Source organism: Gavialis gangeticus, unplaced genomic scaffold, assembly GCF_001723915.1.
Source record: "Gavialis gangeticus isolate Ggan-Ray unplaced genomic scaffold, GavGan_comp1, whole genome shotgun sequence".
Classification (NCBI taxonomy): Eukaryota; Metazoa; Chordata; order Crocodylia; family Gavialidae; genus Gavialis; species Gavialis gangeticus.
Genome location: NW_017729022.1, coordinates 103,246,769 through 103,256,466, shown reverse-complemented (window position 1 = coordinate 103,256,466; position 9,698 = coordinate 103,246,769). Strand labels below are relative to the sequence as shown.

The 9,698-nt window shown below is 42.3% G+C and overlaps 1 protein-coding gene across 5 annotated transcripts in view; it reads left to right on the top strand.

Annotated features, from left to right (window-relative positions):
* The first annotated feature begins 835 nt into the window (after positions 1-835).
* The window catches only part of KIAA1644 (KIAA1644 ortholog), a 280,240-nt gene continuing 271,377 nt past the window's right edge, over positions 836-9,698 (top strand). For 4 of the 5 annotated variants that reach the window (XM_019515763.1, XM_019515764.1, XM_019515762.1 and 1 more), the window contains exon 1: positions 842-1,197. The gene's annotated coding sequence lies outside the window, so the exon portion shown is untranslated. Of the gene's footprint in view, positions 1,198-9,698 lie in introns of all 5 variants that reach the window. The other variant, XM_019515760.1, reaches the window with a different exon arrangement.

Genomic DNA, 9,698 nt, shown 5'->3' with positions numbered 1-9,698 from the left:
GGGGGGGCTTGGTTATGAGGACAGGCTGAAGGAACTGGACTTATTTTGTCTAGAGAAGAGGAGACCGAGGGGGGATTTAAACCCACCCTTCAGCTGGTTACGAAGAGGAGCTGCACTGTTCCCAGCAGCGGCAGATGACAGAACAAAGAGCAATGGGCTCAAGTTGCAGCAAGGGAAGTTGAGGTTAGACATGAGGAAAAACTCTCTCACGAGGAGGGTGGCGAAGCACTGGACCAGGCTACGCAGAGAGGTGGTGGGATCTCCACTCTTGGAGGCTTTTAAGCCCCAGAGAGACAAAGCCCAGCTGGGATGATCTAGTTGGGGCTGATCCAGCAGAAGTTGGACTGGTGACCTTCCGGGGTCCCTTCCAACCCCCACTTCCGGTGACAACTAGGAGAAAAGCCAGCATGAATGACCGTTTGCCCACAACGCTGCTTTGTTTTTAAAGTTATTCACAACCCATTTAATCCCCACACAGGAAGCAGGTTTTGCTTTCCCCCCGGCACCAGGTGACCCCCCTGCGCCCCCTTCCCACCCTTGTCTGAGATGATTCTCAGGGCGAGGGGAGCCGACGACCCAAGACCCCCCGAGGGGGCGCTGCAATGAGGGGGCCGCTTGCCCGCCAGACCCCCTCCAGCGGGGGGACCAGGCGGGGCTGTGCCCGGAGCGCAGCTGTGCCCCCACAGCCCGACTTGGCATCGCAGGGGCGCAACTTTTGTGGCGGAGGCACGAAGCCGAGAGCGCCCCCGCCTCGCCGCGGCTTGCAGGAGGAGGGGGCGGCGCTCGCTCGCTCGCTCGCTGCCATCCCGGTCGCGGAGCAGCCCCCGCCCCGGGGAGGGATGCTGCCGCCCGGCGCCGGCTAAGCTGCGTCCGCCCCGGCGGGGAGGAGGAAGGAGGCTCCGGGCGGCGCTGTCCCGCCCCGGCGTGCGCCAGCCCCGCAGGCAGGGGCCGATGACCCGGCAGGCAGAGCCCGCAGGGCAGGGGCAGGGGCGGGCTCGGCCTCGGCCTCCCCCAGGTGAGTGGCATCTCGGGAGGGGTCCAGCGAGCCTGGTCTCCGCCCGGGCGGGGGCAGACCCCAGTGGCCCTGTTTCGGGAGGGCTGGGCAGCCGAGGGGGTGATGTGAAAGGCAGGAGACTTCCTGTTGGCGAGAAACCTACAGGCACCGGGTCCTGCTGCCTAGCAGCCGCCGCTTTGCAGGTAGGTGAGAAGGGCACGGGGGGCGGGAGAGTCTTGGCAGCTCCCCCCACCGCCTTTTCTACCTGGCCCCTTTGTCAGCTCGGATTTGGGAAACTTTCTGTGTCTCCTCCAGCAGGAAGGCAGCCCACAGGGGATGTGAAGAGCCCAGCTCAGTACACTGGTGGAAAGGGCAAACTGAGATCCAGGGTCCGCATCCAGGCTTGGCCCTCCCTTGACTCTTAATCGTGCCTGGATCCTACTAATTTATGGGACTGGGACATTCATCACCCTTATCCAGGAAAGCTCATTAGTGGGAACTTGTTTCCATGACGACCAGATCCCTAGATTCTTCAGGTTATCTATATCTATATTTATTTTGCCCAGTTTCATGTCTTTCTGGTATCATTCTGCTTCCCTTTGGAAATCAGTCTAGCTGTTTTCCCCATTGGGAGAGAGGGGAGACTGAAAGAGGAAAGCTTTCAGTCTCCCCTCAAAGCCAGCCGCCCTGCTTCATTGCTGGCAAACCTTGGGGCTAGGTAGAAGTGTATCAATTGTACAGGTTTCTTTAGTACTGGGCTTTTGCATGGTGTCTTCCTGTTTATTTGTTGTTGGCTGAAAACAAAATGTGTTAGGAGTTTACTGTTTAATATTGGTGTTTAATATTTCTTGGGCAGGCTCACATGTTCAAAATGCTGGTGAATGCTGTTGCTTAATGTTTCTTAGTTATGTGGAGACTTTCAAAATCTAGGTTTGACCCCTGTTGTGATGTTTGTTCAGGAGTGCCAAGGTCCCAGCACCACATCTGTGAAAGCTTTTTGTGTTCTAAAACTTGTAGCTTAGGTGGCAGAGCTGAGCACTGAGAATTGGGAGTGATTTGTTGCCTGACCTTGCTACAAGCTGCCCAATGTGACCTTGTGCAAAGCATTTAGCTCCTCTTGTCCCTTCTTATCCCCAACTCTAGAACAGGGGAACAATACTCATCTCTGTGAAGTGCTTCGAGCTAGCGATTCAAATTTTTCTTTAAATATAACGCTATTTGTTATGTAGCAAACAAGAGTGTTATAGCCAAGCCTGGACTTTCTACCTCTCATGAATGAAAAAGATAGCATACGTCACTGAGGGAAAAGATTAGACAGGTGATCTAAAATGATTTTCTACCTTAAAAAAAAAAAAGGACAAATACAGTAATTCCTTAACTGACATAAACTGGTCTCAGTCAGTTGAAGTCAATGTAGTTGGGGGGGTCCAGCCAAAACTTTTGAAGGCAATAATCACATGACAGGATATAATTATTTCTTGATCATCTTGTTTTCCATCACAGTATTCAGTTAAACTGTAAAATATTTAGTAGTTTTAGGCTTCTAGAATTTTTTTTAATAATACACAGTATGAAAAATAACATGCAAATGACAAAAATGCTGTAGTAAAATAGAAAGTAAAATGAGAATTTTTCTTTGGATTGTCTGTTGTAATGTCATGACTAATTTATGAATGACTGGGGCACATTATCTTAAAATATCTTGAAGTATACAGTCAATTAAAAGAAGTTTCCAGTAGGTACAGCCCCCGAAAATACTAGTATGCTAAGAACTAATTTTTATGGCTTTCCAGCAGTCACTTTCGACTATTTGAAAGAACCTCTTCTTCCCCCTGTTGCTTTGGGAATGAACAAAAAAGTACAACGGGGAACCTAACAAATTGATTATACTGGGGGGAAAAAACAGTGCATCTCAACTTACAGAATATGCTGTAGAATGCACAGATAATGTGTGTGTAAACCCAAAATATTGTTTTTCTACTGTATTTCTAATACCATTTTAGATGCTACTAATGATGAAAATAGAAAAACAATGCTCAACAGGATTTTTTCTCCTCTTTATGTTGACACTTGCCTATTCAATAAACTACCCCAGAAATAAAATAAAACCTTTCAAAGCCTGAAGAGTGAATGGTGGGTGGGATTTCAGCTCCAATTAATCAAAATATTAAGGCATAAATTTAATGTAAAGTGCATCAGTAATCCCACTGAAGGCTACTGAGTACTCGTGCTTAAACTTTAGTGTTTACTGAACAAGGCCCATGACTTTGATTTTGTACTGTCGTATCTCCAGCAACTTAAGAGTTGGGAACTTTGTTTTAAGAATTAAATACTATTTGTCCATTACTGACCCTAGTGAAGTGATTTTATGGCAATGCCAGAAAGAGAAGGAAAGGAATAGAAATGGCTGCTTCTTACTCAGCAACTCTCTGTTCCTGGTGCGTCATTGAGTCTTATCTCCCTGCTTAACTGTCCTGTTCCTGCTATTTAGCACTGCTGAATCAATACAAGTAGAAGTAAATTAAATAGATTCTGTTCAGCTTCACACATTTGGCAAAATTCAACCCTTTACCACTAATGATAACAAGAGGAATAAATATTTCAACTTAAATGTTAGATCTCTAGTTGAGTATTCAGTGCCAGAACTGAAAAAAGCTCTTTTGACTTGTAAATGGATTGTACTGGCTAAACAAAGCAATGAAACTAATAAGCATAAAATGCCTGTATTGTTATTTTTACACTTAGTTTTCAGGATACAATCACTTCAAAAGTTTAAGCAAACCAATATGTTGATTACCATTGCTGAAGATGTTTGGTTTGGTAGAAAACAATGCATATATACAATTCTGCAAAGGCTAAATCTGTGAGACTGTACTACCATATGTTTCTGTAGCCCTACATTACATTCTCTCTATTTATAAAAAATCTAGTATTACATACACTATACTATTTTTCCCTGAACACCAGATTACAACTTTCTCTTAGAAGACAGTATTCATACACAAGCTTCATATGTCTTGAAGCAAGGTCAGAAGTGAAAATTAGTTTGCTGGTATCAACTTGTTTCCCAAATGTTGGCGGTAATGAGGTCCAGCAAGTAGGGCACAGGATCAGGACTTCGCATTTCTGTTCAAAGATCTATTATTGACCTCTCTTGCAACCTAGGGCAAATCATTTTCTTCTCTGCCTATTCATCCTCCATCTGTCTTGTATATTTTAAATGCAAGCTGCTCAGTATAGAGACTCTTTTTGTGTTTCCATTATCTTGTCTCACTGAATGTCCTCTGGGGTTTCTAAACATTGCTGTAATAAAAATAATAGGGAATAATAGAAGTTTTTTTAAATCACTAAGACTGCACTGATTTGGCAAGGTTACTAGTAATTGTTTGTGAGGGCAGTTACAGTCTAGAGATGGGGTTAGAATGGAAGACTTATTTGTAGAGAAATTAACTTTTATGAGCTGTAACCTTTACATAATTTTCTTCTGCATGCATAATCCAGATATTCTTAAATGAAATATGCCCCAGAAGTTGATATGTATATTCCCCAGAGGTCTAAATGAATATTGTATACCCAGTCCTTCCTTTCCTGCACACCCAAGAATCCCACAGGGGCAACTGTACGTATCACAAGATTTTCTGAATGAGAAAACACTGTACTTGTGAATGGATAACATGCACAATAATGACAAAGTGCTCATTGTAGACATAAATCAGCAGAAAACATTCACAGCAGAAGCTTGATTTTTCCATGCTTGTGGAGGGTGAGGTAGAGAGTGAAGTTTCCAAGCACTTTTTTTTTCCTGCCTGCTACACAAAGGTGCTTGATTTAGTAGAAATGGCACATAGAAGTAAGAAGCAAAGGGAGTCATTTTTGAATTGTATAAAATTACTTGAGTTTGGAGTTGAATTAAGCTCTTGATAGATCTTTGCAAAAATCATTTATAGTTCATATTCTGAACTATTTGGTGAGAAGTCCAGCTATTTTCCTTTGATATTTTGTACACAACAGAACCACTGTGGAGGATACTTGTGACTTCTGGTAAATTTAATCATTTAGTCTGAGACAAATTTGGTTCCTATGAAAGGTTTACAGCTGAAAAATTGATGTTTAAAATGATTTCTCTTGTGTTGTGTTATTTTTATCTTTCATCACTGTGCAAGCTGTTAAAATAAGGTAATTTTTTCATATATTCATAAAAGGTAAAGTAAAATAAAGAAAAGAAAACTTATGCAGAAATCATCTATGTTAAGGTAAACTAGAGCTGAGAGCACAAATCAGAAGATCCTGCTACTTCAAAGACACTGAACAAAAGAATTACAGTTTCACAACTCATGAAACAAAATCAAGGGTATATCCTGGCCTTGAGATTCTGTGGCATGAAATCTTCTGGATCTCTGTAGTATGACTGGTTCCAATAATTGTAAAGAATCCATTTATTTCTGGTTAGAAAGATATGATTACATAAAGGTTACACAAAATTAAACGCAAACAAATAGTTCTGATTTTAGCAGGCCAACCAGGCTGTTTGAGAGAGAGACTAAAGGAACTGATACACATTTAGCATGACCCTTTAGCGCCTTTACCATAACATCCAGGAAATACCCAGTGGCTATCAGAAATGGCTGTTCTCAGGTGCCTTTAATTTTTAAACACAAAGCAATATGCAGCTTCCAGAACAGAATGAATATGGCTCAAGCAATCAACAACATTGGGGTAAATATTTTTGTCAAAATAAATATAAGAAAACTATTATTAACTATTCTGTAAAGGGTTTATATTCTGCTGTGCACACACACGGAGAATGAAAGTGAGAATGTACTGGCATCAGAAAACTAACAGTCTAGATACAAATTGGGACACACAACAAAAGTTTACAGGAACTGGTGTACAATAGCCAAGTATAGCCCCTACTTCAGCTCCATGACCACTGCCATATAATATAACTATTGAAAAAGTCTTTGGCCAGTTGAGTAAATTCAGAAGATCGAGTTTCACCATTCAGTGCTGTCACCTCTGAATTTACCAATATCTAAAGCTGGAGTAGCATAGTTTTTTCCACAGTTATTAAAATTTATAACTGGGGAAAAAATAGTAGTTGTTTATAAGACAGGTGTCAGGAGGTCATGCTGATCCACCAGAGCTGATTATCCTGAGAAGTGCCAGTTCTTAAGGCAGAACTTTTGTGCTGAAATGACTGATCTACTCTTTCAGTTCTTTGGAGCCACCCATGAACAGCCAGCACAGCAAAAAATGAATTACCCTAAGATTCCCTTGTCAGTGTTGATGGTAGAACTGATTCCTATACTATTTTTTTTTAGTTTCAGGGGGTGGTGGAGCAGCAAACACTTAAGTATATACATTTCTTTCCCTTTGTAGAAGGGCAGCCAAGGCTCTGAGAGTTGTACCCAACAACATTTCTATAATCACGCATGGTATTGTGTCCTTTTAAGGCCAAAGCTCTCGTGTTCAGCACTGCAGGGTTCAATTCGCTTTGCGGCAGTTTTGCAGCACTGGGGACTCCATTTTTTCTGTCATGAAGAGCCAGAGGCTTTCTTGGTTTCTCTTTCTCCATAGGACTGGACTGGATCAAGTCAGAGGCAAAGCAGGTATAAGATCTGCATACTGATGCAACTGTTAAGATCCACCCTGGGTATGATTCCAGACAATTGTAATAAAAAATAACTGTTCGTTCAACACAGCAGTGTCCAGAGTTTTGTTGTTGAACTCACAACATATCGCATACAGCACAGTTTGTTACTCAAGCTATCTGTATAATAACTCTCTTAGTTTGTAGGCTGACTTTCCCAGGCTGGTGAAATTTAGCAGATGCCCACTGTGGCCTATTTTTGTCATGGTGTGGCAAGGTGTTGGGCATGATCGACAAGGGGCCTAGTCTGTGCTCTTGTGGAGCAGGCATGATTGCCAGTAGAAAAAAGACAAATATTGAAATATTCTTCAATTAGAAGGAGCTTCCTAACAAAGATCAAGATTACCTAAAAGGTTGAGCATTAGATAAGTTTTAGCATTCCAACAGCCAGATAGTATGACTGCAAACCAAACAGGGCAAATGATGAATCACATGACATTCCTGGCAGGACTGTAAAGGATTACCAGCCCAATCTCCTTCCCTGCCATGAACACAATTACAACCTGATCCTGTTCCCAGTGAAGTCAATAAAAGCTTTTCCATTGATTTTTACTAGGAGCTGCATCAAACCTTTGAAATTATGTTACTGATATAGTCAAGAAGCACTGAAGTGTAACACAACAGCTGTAATATAAAGTATAGCACTGAGGATTTAGTTCTCCATTCAGAAAAGACAAAGCTGTTTAACTTGAAATAGCTAGTCCCTTTTTGCTTCTATATGTTGGCATAGTGATTGTTATGCTAGAGTTTCCCTAGGGCAGGGGTATCAAACATACATCTGTACAGCTGCCACGGCCTCTGCTGTTTTGGGTGGCTCCGGAATCCAGGACATTAATGTCACTTGTCTCCATCCAACCATTAACTGCCACCAAAATCAGGGTTTTTAGTCACCCCTGGTGACTAAAACTGGCAGTGCAGGGGAAAAGAAGGAGGGGGTAAGCAACGGTGATGTTAACTCCCTAGGTTCCAGCAGCTCTGGGAATTAATGCTGCCACCTGCACTTGTGGATTGTCCAGCTAAGTGGGAAGCCCTGAATTTTGGATCCAGCCTAAAAAAAGCTCCATGGTCTAGATCTAGTCTGTAGGGGCAAACAATTTTGAAACTTCTGTTCTAGGGCATCTGCCTCATACAGCAGTTGATGTTCTTTTGGGTCTCTTTCATGGTTTTAAGGTTGAGACTTTAGAGTAAGAAAATAATTACCTTTATTACATTCCTACATTTAATTTAACAAGTAAACTCTTCCAATCAGTGGTTGCTCCCTGATAGAATGAACTAGACCCCCTACAGCTCTTGGTGGTGATATTCCAAAGCAGATCTGTGCAATTAGTTGTTTTCTTTCTAGGATCTCCCTTCTGTTTCTTAAAGCATGCTGTGGAACAGCTACAGTTCTCTGCAATCTAGAGAAAGAGTCACTTATAGACAGATTGGGCACCTATAATTTGTCTAACATCCCTGAGTACATCAGTTGGCGCGGTGGCTGCATTGGTTTGGGAACAGATGATGCCATTGCTTTGGAACATGTCTAATATTGTGACCAAGAGGCTGAAGTACATTACCTCCATCCCCAATTCAGTCTCTTCTGAGGTGAGAGTTCTGGAGCTCAAGTTCCTTCTTTCTAAAATGTTGCATCAATGAGTATTACAGCTTAACAATCTTCCCCCTAGAGTCTTTAAGATAATGGGAAGCTTTCCACTTGAAGATTTCAGTTGGCATTGTAACCATACCCAAATTCTAGTTTTGAGAGTTGGAAAAATATTAACACTGCATATTATTACCAGAAATAATTACTAAGAATCCCCAAAAAATCAGCTACGCTTTGGGCATAAGCAAGACACTTTACATACAGCATTAAAAAAGTTTGTCGTTGGTAGTACTTTTCTGTTGTAGGTATTCTGTCACAGCTTCTCTCAAATCTAAATGAATATCTCAACCATGAGAAATTCCTTAAATATTTCAGATGGATTTTTACATTTTTCTGGAAATTATAGTTACTTTATCTCTCCCACTTGTGTGTACATGATTTGCTTATCCACTATGTCATCTTCCAATATCCGGTAGCTCTACCTTAATCCCTGTCTTTCAGCAGATGTATCCAAAGGATAAATGAGAAGGTCTGAGATTTTTTTCCACGTGCCGAGTTCCCACAGCAAACACTGACTAATTTGAATTGTGAGTGTTCAGTACTTTTGACTTCAAATCCAGTATATTTTTATTCAGTTATCATCTTCTGTGAAGATTTGTTTCTCCCTTCCCAAAAACTCTGAACAAACAAAACCAGAAACACAAAACATTCTTTGAAGATAAATCTAGTCATTTTAACTAGGAACATTTTTCTTAATGACTTATGTTGCACATGATTAGCTCTAGATGTAGGTGTGAAAATGAAAAATACTGTAACACTATTTGCATTGCTTATATGTACAGTATCACAGTTTTCAGAAGGGAAACAGTGCTCTCTAAATGCATGGACAATTTGTGCATTGTAGAATAGACCTGGAAGTACAGTCTCTGCATTGTGAGAATTTGGGCCATCTTCAATGGTAATCCATATTTGTATAGCTCCTCCTCCATTAAATATCATGTAATAGAGTCAGGAACAACTTGAGCTTCTTTCTCCTGTATGTCATACAGGTGCACCAGTGTTGATGTCAGACATCTCATGGCATAGCTGGCCTTTCGGGATGCGTTCAGATGAGCCCGCACGTGCGTCTGCAGCATCTCAAACCCCTTTGAAATGCTGCAAGAGGAACATGCAGGAACAGGAAAATGTTTCCCATGCTGCAGATTTGCAGTGCAGGGGCAAAATTAGACTGCTGGATATCCAAGGGTCAAAAAACCCCATAGAAAAAAGAAAGCAGGGCAGGACGCAATCCCAGACTGTGCCCTGAGGCAGCCAGAGTCTGGGTCCTCCACAGAGATGTTCTGGCTGCCTCTGGTGCTGAAAGCACACTGCCTGTTTGTGCAGGGCAGGCAGCATGCCAGCAGCAGGGAGCTGGACCCAGGCTCCAGTACCGATAAGTAAGGGGTCAGGGAGGCTGGAGGAGTGGGGAAGGG